Source organism: Panthera uncia, chromosome C2, assembly GCF_023721935.1.
Source record: "Panthera uncia isolate 11264 chromosome C2, Puncia_PCG_1.0, whole genome shotgun sequence".
Taxonomy (NCBI): Eukaryota; Metazoa; Chordata; class Mammalia; order Carnivora; family Felidae; genus Panthera; species Panthera uncia.
Window position 1 is genome coordinate 78,138,599 of NC_064810.1, and position 13,425 is coordinate 78,152,023.

The window sequence follows — 13,425 nt, forward strand, 5'->3', positions numbered from 1 at the left end:
TGTGTTCTGTCTGTCTGTCTCTCTCTCTCAAGAATGAATGAATGAATAAATAAATAAAAATGTAAAAACATAAAAAAAAAACAGTGGCATAAGCAATGGCATGACTTTGGGGATGATTAGCATCCTAGTCTAGGTTTATTTAGTTGTTTGCTTGTTTGTTCGTTAGAGTATAGGGGACACGTAGAGTATAGTATTGTGTAACTAATGTTACATTCGTTTCAGGTGTAGGACACAGCGATTGGACAAGTCTACACTACAAGTGTGCTATGCTCACTACACGTGTGGCTACTATCTGTCACCAGACAGGGTTCTTATAGTACCACTGGCTGTATTCCCTATGCTGCATTTTTCATCCCCATGACTTATTTCGTAACTGGAAGTCTGTATCTCCATTCCCTTTCACCCGTTTTGCCCATCCCCCTACCCCCTCCCGTCTGGCAACCATCAGTTTCTTCTCTGTATTTATGGGTCTGTTCCTGTGTTTTGTTTGCTTCTTCATGTGTTTTGATTTTAGGTTTCACATATAAGTGAAGTCATAGGGTATTGGATTTTCTCTGTCTGACTTAGCATAATGCCCTCTAGGTCTGTACCCATGTTGCAAATGGCAAGATCTCAGCCTTTTATGGCTGAGAGTTATTCCATTGTGTGTGTGTGTGTACAGATACATATACATATACATATACATATACATATACATACACACACACACGCACACACACATGCACACACACACACACACACACACATATATATATCACATCTCCTTTACCTAGTCATCTATCAGTGGATACTTGGGCTGCTTCCGTATCTTGATTATTGTAAATAATGCTGCAATAAACATAGGGGTGCCCGTATCTTTTCAAATTAGTGTTTTCATTTTCTTTGGGTAAATACCCAGTGGTAGAATTACTGCATGGCATGTTTGTTTGTTTGTTTCATTTTTAAACATGCAATGTAATTAACAAACAGTGTCATATATTAGTTTCAGGTGTACAAAAGAATGATTCAACAATTCTGTACAGTACACAGTGCTCATCATGATAAGTGTATTCTTAATCCCCTTCTCCTATTTTACCCACCCCCCACCCCCCTCCTCTCTGGTAACCATCAGTTTGTTCTCTAGAGGTAAGAGTCTGGTTTTTTTCTGTTTGTCTCTTTTTTTCTTTGTTTATTTGTTTTGTTTCTTAAATTCCAAATATGAGTGAGATCATATGGTATTTGTCTTTCTCTCTCTGACTTATTTCACTTAGCATTATGTCTTCTAGATCCATCCATGTTATTGCAAATGGCAAGATTTCATTCTTTTTATGGCTGAGTAATATCCCATTATCTATCTATCTATCTATCTATCTATACATCTTTAGAATTAAGTTTTGAGGAACCTCCATACTGTTTTCTTCCATCAAGGCTGCACCACTTTTCATTCCCACCAATAGTGCATGAGTGTTCTTTTTTCTCCACATCCTTGCCAACACCTATTATGTTTTGTCTTTTTGACTCTAGCCGTCCTGACAGATGCGATTTCATTGTAGTTTTGAATTACATTTCCCTGAATATGAATGGTGTTGAGCATCTTTTCATGCGCCAGTGGCCATCTGTATGTCTTCTTTGGAAAGATGTCTATACAAATCCTCTGCCCATTTTTTAATTGGATTCTTTGGGTTTGGGGTTGTTGAATTGTATAGGTTCTTCATATATTTTGGATATTAATCCCATATTGGATATATCATTTGCAAATACCTTCTCTCATTCAGTAGGTTGTATTTCCATTTTGTTGATGGTTTCCTTCACTGTTCAAAAGCTTTTTTAGTTTTCCTGTAATCCCAATAGTTTATTTCTGCTTTTGTTCCCCTGCTTGAGGAGACATCTGAAAAATATTGCCAAAAACGGATGTCAAAGTGATTACGGCCTATGTTTTTTTTCTAGGAGTTTTATGGTCTCCTTCTCACATAGGTCTTTAATTCCTTTTGAGTTTATTTTGGTTATGGTGTAAGAAAGTGGTCCATTTTCATTCTTTTGCATGTAGCTCTTCAGTTTTCCCAACACCATTTATTGAAGAGACTCTTCTCCATTGTGTATTCTTGCCTCCTTTATTGTAGATTAATTGACCATACAAGCACGGGTTGATTTCTCCCAGACTAGATTCTAACTGGTGACATTTTGCAGCAACTCACTTGTTGTCTGTCACATAGTGGGGTTTAATCAACATTCACTGAAGATATGCAGGTATCTCTCTATATATGTATGTATAACATGTGTGGTAACAGGTATGGTTTTTGGTAATTATGTATGTAAATTTATTGGGATCATTGGTGGTATACAGGTGGATGGATACTGGGCCGATAGGTTGAAGTAATGCAAAAAAAAAAAGAAAAAAGAAAAAGAAAAAAAACCCCACCTATAATGGTGTATAGGATGCTGACAGAATACTTTCTTTAAAAATTTGTGTACCAGAGGGGCGCCTGGGTGGTTCAGTTGGTTAAGCGTCCACTCTTGGTCTTGACTCAGGTCATGGTCTCACGGTTCTTGAGTTCGAGCTTTAGGTCAGACTGTCATCCAGTGCACTTAGCCATCGACTGCAAGATCGAGCTGCATAAAGGAGGCTTACACTGTGATTCATAGACCTACTTAAACAACAAAAACAAAACCAAAAACAACCCCTTCTCTAGCCACCACTGTTCTTGGTAGGTGCTATGGAAACCCTGAAAAGAGGGTCTTTGCAAAGAAGCAGAAAACTTGGTGAGATGGTGTCAGGTCAAGAGCATGAGCTTTGGATTTAACCCAACCAGGACTTGAATCCCCCTCATCTGTTTATTAGCTCTATGATCTCAGGGAGGCTATTTCCATTCGGGACCTCTGGCTCTTGATTTAGGAGATGAAGGCACCTGCCCATGTCTCCTGTCAGTAGGAAATAAAATTACATTTAGGGGGCTCAGCAGAGTAGCTAGCTCACAGCGGTTGTCAGTAACTCCCTCCTTCCCGCACCGGCAAACTCTCCATCAGCCTCGAACCTGACACCCTTGGGCAAAGACACTTACTGCCTTCTCCCTTCCCATCCTCTACCCCACTTAGGTGTTGGGTCAGATGATCTCTAAGGTTCTGTTAAACGATATTAACGATATTAACTGTTTAGTTCTATTTTTTACCGTAAAGCTGGGATAGCAGGAGAGTGCATGATACACAGCCTACATTCTACACATTTTATATTAATGAGCCAGTCACTGAGCTTTATTACATTGAATCCTCAAGAGAATACCTGGAGGGGACGGTTGCTCTCCCTTTTTACAAGTGAGCAAACCAAGGCAAGAGGCATAGAGAGAAATCGTACTAGGACTCCGGTAGCCACTTGCAGAGAAGACTCTTTTGAAAGGTTTGACAACAGCAAAACAACAAAGCCCTTTATTATAACCCCGGCCTTGAAAGTGGAAATTTCCCAATTTTCACTCCATCCATTCTCCTTCTTCTTGCACCGAAAGCATCAGTCATCTTCCCTCTCTTCTTTGCTGTCCCTTTTAAATGCTGCCATTCTAGGCTGAGATCATGACCCTCCTAAGAGCCTTCATCAAACCCCGGAAGGCAACAGGGCTGAACACAGAGACTTCCATAGCTGGTGCTCGGACAGCACATGCACAAACAAAGCTGATGCCTGGGAATCCAGCCTCTGCTGCCTCAGGCTATGGCGCTGGCTATGAATTTTTACTGGCTTTCGACTAATTGTCTTTCTTTGGCATTTGACATACTTGTCAATGGATCCCTGGTAAAGCTGGTCTATTTCTCTAGCCACTGATTTATATTCCCCCCAGAGGGGCTAGATTATGCCCTATACGGTGGGCACACAGCGAGCTGGAGACGGCCAGTCCAGTCCCAGATTGCATCGAGCCTGTCAGGAATTGCACTGAATTGCTGACCAGCCTGGAGTGTCTGGTCAGCCTTGTTCCCAGCCTTTCCCTCCTAGACGCACAAAGCCCAGTTTCAACCAATTCTTAATAATGCAATTAAATTTTTGGAAACCAAAGCTGAGTTTCATATTTAAATGTTGACTTTCAGCACGCAGGAAAGGTTGGCCAAATGCAGGAGTGACTGGAAGATTTTGGCAAAGAGATTAATTGGGATTTTCCATTCTCAGCGAAGCTGTGTGTGTTAATGCACAGGTAATACTCTCCTCAGGGGTTCCCAGGGACCAAAGAGTAGGCAAAGCATGAAACTGAAAACCAACATGCCTCATAAGAAATCACTAGTGTTCTCAAAAAGAAAAAGAAAAAAAAAGTCAAGTAGAGGCTGCATTGAACTGTTTCCTCTTTTGAAATGTAACAACACCTACCTCTCAGGGCTGTTGTGGGAATGAAATTAGAACATATATGAACAGGCTAGCACAGGGCCTTGCTCAGAGTAGGAGCAATGAACATATTTACTTGCTAACAATTCAACCCGGGAAAAGGCACTTGTCTGAGGTTAAATGACCAGGTTTTGAACCTTAAGCTCCAGCTAACTAGCCCAGCTGGTGTCTTCCCACTCTGGGTTCCAATTGACTCGTCTTTCTAATTAGAATAATAATCGTGGCTTCACAGGGTCATGACTAAAAGCACATTAAGGAATGGCGGAAAAAGTTCTTTGCAAACTAGACAGCTTTCTAGACAGAGCATACGGCTAAGGTCAAAGACTTAAATCGCTGGGGTTGAAATCCCAACTCTGTTGTTTGTGAGCTGTTCGAGCTGCAGTAAGTTGCCTAACCTTTCTGTGCTTCAGCGTCCTGTCCGTAAAGTGGGGATGAAAATACCACTCATTTCATATGGTTGTTGTAAGGATTAAATACGTTCACAAGTGTAAAGTACTTAAAATAGCACGTGCTAAGTACCATATATATGTTAGCTGTTAATTATTTCAAAGCTATGCTTATTATTTTGATGTTTATTTCAAGAATACGTTCATTCTTTTACATTCTTCTGTTACTGTGTTCAAAGTCAACCCCTCCAAGAAACTTTCCTGGATCTCTTGGCTTGAAGCAATCACCCGAAATATTCCCATATTCACCCAAAATATACCAGTTGTAGCTCGGTGATAGCCATTGTCTTTGCTTATGTGTTTGTTGATATCTCTCGCCTGCACTAGCCCTAGAGCCCTGAGTGACAGGGGTTTCCTCTTGTACCTCTGTACGCATGGTTGATGCCCATTAAATATTCACTGAATCGGGTGGAAGGAATGCAAATACACACACATGAATGAACCTAAATATATTGGACAATAGCTAATATCAACCGCTGCGTAACTGCATTTTAAAGACTGAACACAACGGCAACCTTTAGCACCATACCTGATACAGAGTATGTGCTCAGTAAATATCTTTACTTGGAAGGATGGAAAGGTAACTAAAGGTATGTTGAGTCCAATGAAAGGCTTCAATTTATTGAGTCCCTCTTACTGAAAACGTGTATCAGATGGGTAAGCCCCTTGTCCTAGGTGCCAGGGCCGGCTCAAGATAGCGAGAAGAAAAGTAGCTCCTGACTTTAGGTACTCATATTCCAGAGGAGATACAGGCAGTCCAGTTGCTAAATAATTACAGGGGCCATAGGTGGTAAGCTGAGAAGGATGGAGTGTTACAGAAACGTGCCTTCAGCCCCTCCGTCACTGCTCTGAGGCTTGCACTGCCTCGATATTAAAATGCACAGATATGTTCATTTGGGATGGCTACACCTTATCTCAAGAAGTAGGGCATGAGGAGAGAAGGTCCTACATCGAATAAAGGAAGAGGGGAGCAAATCACTAACCGGGGTGTGGCCGATTACATGCAGCAGGTGAGACCCTAAGCTAAGGGAGGTGGCACCATGAGCCGTCTATAGAGTGACCTAGATTTCTTAGCCTCAACCATTTTTATGTCAAATGTTGACAAAACAGTATATAAAACAACCAACCAACCTGAAGACCTGATCTCTCACCAACTCTCCTTCCACCAATAGCTTCACTTCATGAGGTCCCAGTTTTGCTATCAGTTGAGAAATGAGTTTGGACTGGACTAGTTCCAAGGATCATTCTGCCTTTACTATTTTTTTTTTAATTCTATTTTTTAATGCCTGGCTTGATGGGAAAACCAATCCTTTCTCCTAGCTTCAAATACTATGTCTATTTTGCTGAAGCCCAATTTATATCTCCAAACCAGACCTATCTTTTGGGTTCAGGTCTTGCAGAGTCAACTGTCTACTTTGACATCGGAGACATCTCAGACACATCGTGCGCAAAGCCAAGTTCTTGACTGCCGGCATCTGCCCCTCCTACAAACTTCTACTTTGAAGTGTTTCTAACTCAGTAGGTGGAAACACATCTACCCAATTGCCCAAATCAGAAACTTGGGATTCATTCTTAATATCCTTCTCTCTTTCACCACCCACTCCCGATCAATCCAATCTTGCTTTCAATCTTGTCAATTCTACCATCAAAGTATGCCTTAAATCTTTGCACACCTCCCCACCTGCACTCCTAGCTCCCTTCATCTCTCACCAGGACTCCTACCAGAGCCTCTTAAAGAATTTACTCTTGCCCATTTCTAATTATCTTCCACGTGATAGCTGGGGTGCTTTTCTTCAAACAAAAATCAGATCATGTCATCACCCAGCCTAAAATATCCTAAATGATTTCTCAGTAAACTTAGAACAAACTCTAAATTCCTGTCCATAGGCTACAAAGGCCTCCATTGTCTGGCTCCTGATTCTCCCCCCAAATTCATCTACCACCAGTCTCTGCTTGTGCCATACCGACCTCTTTCAAGTCTCTGACCATGCCATGGGTTTACAGGGTTGTCTGGCCTCTGGTCCCTCTGCCCCGCCACACTTCACCCCTCACCCTTGGCCTGGCTAATCCATCCTCCATTTTCACATCTCAGCTTAAAGCTTACTTTCATGGAGGGGCCTGTATCCTAAGTAAATTACATCCTTCCCCCATTTCACAGTACCTTACTTATTTTCTGCAGCTCCATTAACATAATTTATAATAAATAATACTCCTCTATGGATGTACTTGTGTAATGTCTGTGTCCTCAACTAAACAATGGGCTCCTCCAGGGACAAGTCTGTAATTGTTCTTTGTATATGCAAAGTCTAGCCCAGTGCTTAGCATATAGTAGGTGCTTAATAGATAATTTTTGTGGCTGCAAAGTAGTCAGACCTGAAGATATCAACATATGTGTATCCCATACTAAAAAAGTCTAACCCAGTGGGTGACAAAATAATGAAATACAGTCGACTGTGCCGTTTCTCCAAACTTTTTCGTTCCTGACCTCTAGAATCTTCCAGCACTCCTCCATTTTCTTACTGACACTTCCCAGTTTTCAGAGTTGAGAAGGGACGTATCTTGGTGTTATGTTCCCTCGCTCTGCTCCCCTTGGACACATTTAGCTTTGTGCAGGAATGTGGCTTCCACAGGTGTGGTTGGGTGAGAGGTGTTGGGAACAGGAGGGGTGGAGAGGGAAAAAAAAAATAAAGGAACCATATGGGGGAGGTGGCTGCCCTTGCACAGCTTGGACATCGTCCCAGCTCACCCACGTCGGAGTTTTTTTTTACTGCCGTATACATCCAGTATTCTCTCCTTCCCACCTCTAGGAATCTAAAAATAAGTGAGCTGTTGATCAAGGGCTTGGTGATGGCAAACCTGGCAAGTATGGGCAGACAGGCTTCCAATTCTAGAAGTTTCCTCTTGCCACTACCGCCTGCTGTCCCTGGCCCCTGTTGAGACTGTTATGCACCCATCTACTAAGTTTGCTGGGTACTTTGTCCCATTTAGGTCCCTACTGTGATAGATTGCAGGAAGTAGGATACAGGCTCTTGGGTTGTTTTTAATGTCAACAAAGCTCTGTTGCTTCATCCGCTGAATTATCGCTTTGTCCTGTTATTAAAGGTCTTCTCTCTAGCACCCGTACTCCTATTTTCTCTCTTCCTCCCTGTCGAGAACAACTTGCCCTAAATCCCTTTTATATTTACCTCAATATTCATGGGGTCCACTCGGCTCTGGTTGCAGAGACAGAAGGGATAAATGCAGGAATTCTCTTAGGAGGACAGCACTGGCCCATGGCTTTTCCTGTCACTCAGGTCAGGCCTTTGGTAGAAAGTTATCCAACCTCATTTTAGTAACTCACCCAGCAACTCAGTTCCTGGAAAAATTTGTAGAAATCCACCTCGCTGATCCTAGAAAACAGCCCTGATAAATTTGGACTTTGTTTATACCATTTGCTAAGACTGAAGTTAATTCAAAACAAATGATTTTTTTTTCCTTTTGGGTGCAGGGGAGGGCTAGGGAGGGGCTAAGGTAGAAAGAGGAGGAAGAAAGAGGAAGAAGGTACCAAAAAGGAGGATCTAACACTGGATTTCAGTTCCCACTACTGGGAAAAGGTTCATTTCCAATTCTGCATTTCAAGAACAAAAAGACTTTCTGATGATCTTTTTTATTCTCTTTGGATCAGTATGAATCCTTAGCAGTTAATTTATGTCTTCCTGTATTTAAAAGGTTAAAATATTTCAGGAAGTGAAATTAATATATTTAAGGATGGTTACAAAGTCAAGACAGGGCAGTCTACATCACCGTTCCCCAGATACAACCTGAGTCACAGAATCTGTTAGGGAATAACCTGGAAGCTTTCCTTAACTATGATAGTTCACTCATTAGTTTGTGTGTTCATTTGGCGTTCAACAACTACTTTGAACTGCATATTATAATACCCAAAGTGCTTTCTCTTGCACTGTCCTTGATTCTCCTGAGAACACTGAGAGGTAGTCTTTTAACAGAAATTACCATTTTAGAGAACAAGAAACTGAGACCCACAGAAGTTAGTCAGTTGTGGAACTTTAACTGGAACCCAGATCATCAGATTTCACATCAAAGTCTCTTTCAGTTCTACCTAACTTTAATTTCACCAACATTTCCTAAGTGAGCATTGTGTTGGGCACAAGTCTAAGAAGACAAAAATGAAGCACTCTTCTCCTTGAGAAACATCTAGCCTATGGAAGAAAGACAGAAATTGAGGCAGGGCTGTGGGGCGGAGGTAAGTGCATGGGTCCTCGGAGTCTGGTGTAGAAAACTGTTGTAGAGAGTCAAGACTGAAAAGAGCGGGAGGGCCTTGTTTCTCCGTTCTCACTGCCACCAAGTCTTAACATGCTTTCCCAAAGGGTGGCTTTTATTAATGTCAGAATTCATCTTTCTCCGTCTCATTTTCTTCTGAGCATTTTGCTGGCATTTTAGCGCCAGGGCCTCCAAAGGATGAGGGTGTTCTCGGCAACTTAATGTTTACACATTGAAAGTTGCCGGACTAAGTAATTGTTAAGATTTCGGAAATCTTGTCTGGTGGTATTGAGCACGCATCATTATCTCCAGTCCACCCTCTTGGCCGCAGAGAGGAAATGGTTATAACTGCTGGCAGATAAACCCAACGCTAGGTAGGCTGGGCCTTGCTGACTACGGTACTATGGAAACTAGTCTGGATACAGGGCTGGCACCTGGAGATATCATCTGCCAGTTTATTACCCACAGTGCCCAGAGGGTTGAGGTGAACTTGGGCTTAGTTAAGTAGGCATCAAGCTCTATTAGGTGTGCAGTTCCTGCCAGGGATGGTCTTAGGTTCTGACATCCAGACTGCGGATGTTACTGGAGGCTGTGTGCTCTCGGAGAGCATGAGGCTGGGTGACCTGACTGTTCCCGGTAGAACCTGTCAGGTACAAGAAGGTACAAAACCCAGGTCCAGGCAAAGCCCCAGCCTGCAGACTGAGCTAGCCTGGTGATCGTGGCTGGGAAGAGAGCTGAGACTCGTGGGGATCTTCCTGCACTGGATGTTGGGTATTACTGGATGGTACCTCGAGACGGCTGGGTTATATCTTGTTCTAATTGAGACTGGATGAAAAATTCGGAGACCGAACCCGCCCAAGGAGGGTGCCAATGCCTCAGAGTGACGTCAGAGTGGGAGGTAGGACACAGCATCTGAGAAGAAGCCATGTAGTTTTGCTTGGCTCAGAATCAGAACATTTGGGGCCCAGTCTTGACTCAGGGACTCTCTTCTGCCTGACCTAAAGCTAGTTTTAGCACCTTTCTGGGCCTTTGTTTCCTCAGCAGTTTGTGTGCTACCTGGGATCAGGATCCCCTATTGTATTCATATTTGTTTCCCGTCATCTAGCATGATGGCATCTCTTTCATAAAAGACTTTCATTGAGCTGTGTGCTGTGTGAATGAGTGAATAGAGTGAGCTGAGTGTGAAGAATTACATTAGTGGTTTCAGGGAAGAGGGGCCTATCAGAACCATGGTCCTCACCCTGGATGCCTAGATTCTGATGTCTACCCCCAGGCCATTTTTCAAAATCCAGTGGTTCAAATAATAGTATACTCCCCAAAGTTCCTAACAGCCTGTGATTCTCAGAAGAAAAAAAAAATTTTGAGGTTTATTTTTTTTTCCTTAGCATTCACTAGCCAAACATGTTATAAGAAACAAAAAATTGGGGCGCCTTGGTGACTCAGTCAGTTAAGCGGCCGACTTCGGCTCAGGTCATGATCTCGCGGTCCGGGAGTTCGAGCCCCGCGTCGGGCTCTGTGCTGACAGCTCAGAGCCTGGAGCCTGTTTCAGATTCTGTGTCTCCCTCTTTCTCTGACCCTCCCCTGTTCATGCTCTCTCTCTCTCTGTCTCAAAAATAAATAAATGTTAAAAAAAAAAAAAAAAAAAAAAAAAAACAAAAAATTAATGTCCTCTAGTTCCAGAAGAATCCCAAAGGCAGTCCATCTACCAGGAAAACTCCTGGGTGGCCTCACAGAGACAGCAAAGTAACAAGGAAACCCTTGACATTTGCAAATGCTATAAAACACCAACAAACAAGATAAGCACACTAAGACCAAGGGGGCAGAGGTAGATTAAAGATTTACAGATCTACCTAATTTGGGTCAATGTGCTCAGAAAGGGTGATGTTTTGTTATTGTGAAAACAAGTGTCTCCCAGAATGAAAAGTCTTCTCCAAGAGCGAGTGGGCCACTCTCACTTTTGCTAGAAGGTCCTAAAGATGAGGGCAGCATAAATTTTAGGCCAAACATTCAGAATTGTGAATTAGGGGACTGACTGCACTTAAAAGACTTCACCTAGGGCTTTTCAGTGTCTTCAGCTGTGCTTGTGAGACAGATATAGACAGATAGATAGATACATAGATAGATAAACAGATATCAAACTAATATATACACATTTATATAATTTGGAAGATAAAGAAAAAAATCAAGGGAGGAAAAAAGCATCTGTAATCCTATTACCCAAAGCAGCCAAAATGTTTTCTGTGTATTGTATACTCTTGTTTATATCTAGTCTATTTTTTATGAAGAGTATTTTTAAACATAGTTGTTAATCTACCATATATATATATAAAACTTCTTTTCACTTTACCTGTTACCATAGGTGTTTTTCAATTCTATTTTTTTTTTTAAATTAGTCATATTATACTTGATCATTCTCCATCCAACACCTTTTCCCTCAACCCAGTGATGATGGAACCTCACTTTTTTTGTTGTTAGACATAACACTTAGACACATATATTCATTCAAAGATTTTTTTGCCCTATATGTTTGAGTTTTTTCCCTGTACATTGTATGCGCCTCAAAGATAGGTTCCTAGAAGTACTGACTCAAAGGGCATGACTGTGTTTGTGATTCTTGAGCCATGTGACCAAACAGATCACTGAAAGAGTCATGCTAACCAAAATGTAGTATGACAGGATTCAATTATTTAAATGTCAGCCTCCATAGTGAACAGAAGGATTGGTTCAAAGATTTTACAAGCACTTGGCAGAGACGTTGATAGATGTGGGAAAAGACAGAAAAAAGGAAGAGACACTTAAGATTCAAGTACAGCATGGGAACTAGACATCGTTGGTAACTGACAATTGGTTAGAAATTAATGAGGCCTTCCCGAATACACATCAAAGTAATAGCGGCTTTTGGTTTACCAAAGTGGATACTGCAGCAAAGTAAGTGATTCAGGGTGGCCTGGGTTGATGGGAAGCAACTCTACCGCTAATTTTGGGGGGTGGTCTTTGCAAACCATTTCCCTCTCTGGATCTTTCTCAACTGTAGAACTAATAGGTTGAAGGCTGAGGAGAGTTTAGATTATAGTGTCAAATCCAGACGATGAAGACAAATTCACAGAGTCATGGGGTCCGGTAAGCTATTTGTCTCTAAACACCCAGAGTTACAACTCTGATGAGACCCACAGTTCTATCAGAGTTGTACAATGAAATAGCAGACATTCTAGGAAGCTCTCGGGACTCCCCCAACCTCAATTATGAAGCCTCAAGATCTGTATGCCCCATATGGACTGATGGCAAAGATTTTTCTGGGCCTTGTCTCCACAGAGAATCTCCTCAGAGAAATGTTGAATCAGCAGCTTGATGAGGTGGCTTGAATCATCTACTGCTATAATGACATTTGGCCCTTTGGTGCCTCCTTAGTGTTCTCCTGACCATTCTCTATCTAAATGATGGCATATAGAAATTAGCTAAATTGCTTTCAATTTAGGAAACTAAAAGAATAAATGCAGGTTCTCTCATGTTCTGGACTCTATTTTGGGGGCATTGTTGAGTGAAAGGCAGGATCTCTTCAGATTTCAAGAGAAGCCTGGGTCACCTTTTGGAGGATCCTAGTATGGGAAAATGAGATAGAGAGATGGTTATATATATATATATATATATATATATATATATATATATATGTAATTTGTGTTGTTGTTTTTTTAATTTTTTTTTAACGTTTTTATTCATTTTTGAGACAGAGAGAGACAGAGCATGAATGGGGGAGGGTCAGAGAGAGGGAGACACAGAATCTGAAACAGGCTCCGGGCTCTGAGCTGTCAGCACAGGGGCCCGATGCGGGGCTCAAACTCATGGACCGTGAGATCGTGACCTGAGCCGAAGTCGGCGCTCAACCGACTGAGCCACCCAGGCGCCCCTAATTTGTGTTTTTTAACAGAAAAATTGAGAATATAATATGGAGAACAACCCTATACCCAATTTCACCCATTATTAACATTTCATCTTAGTATGGTACACTTGTAACAATGGAGGAAACAACATTCACACAATATTATTAACTAACATCCATCACGTGCTCAGATTTGTTTAGATTTACCTTCTCTCTTTTTCTGTTCAATACTTGTTGACATGAAGTTATCGTGTCTCCTTAGGCTTCTCCTGGCTGTGGCAACTTGTCAGACTTTGTTTTTGATAACCTTGAAGGTTTTGAGGAATACTGGGCAAGCATTTTGTAGGATGCCCTTCTACTGGAATGTGTCTGATGTTTTCCTCATAAATAGACTGGGAAATGGGAGCGAGACCACAGAGGTAAAGAACCATTTTTTCACCTTCTGTCAAAGGTTCATACAGTCAACATGGTTTATCATTGTTGATGCTGACCTTGATGTCCTGGCT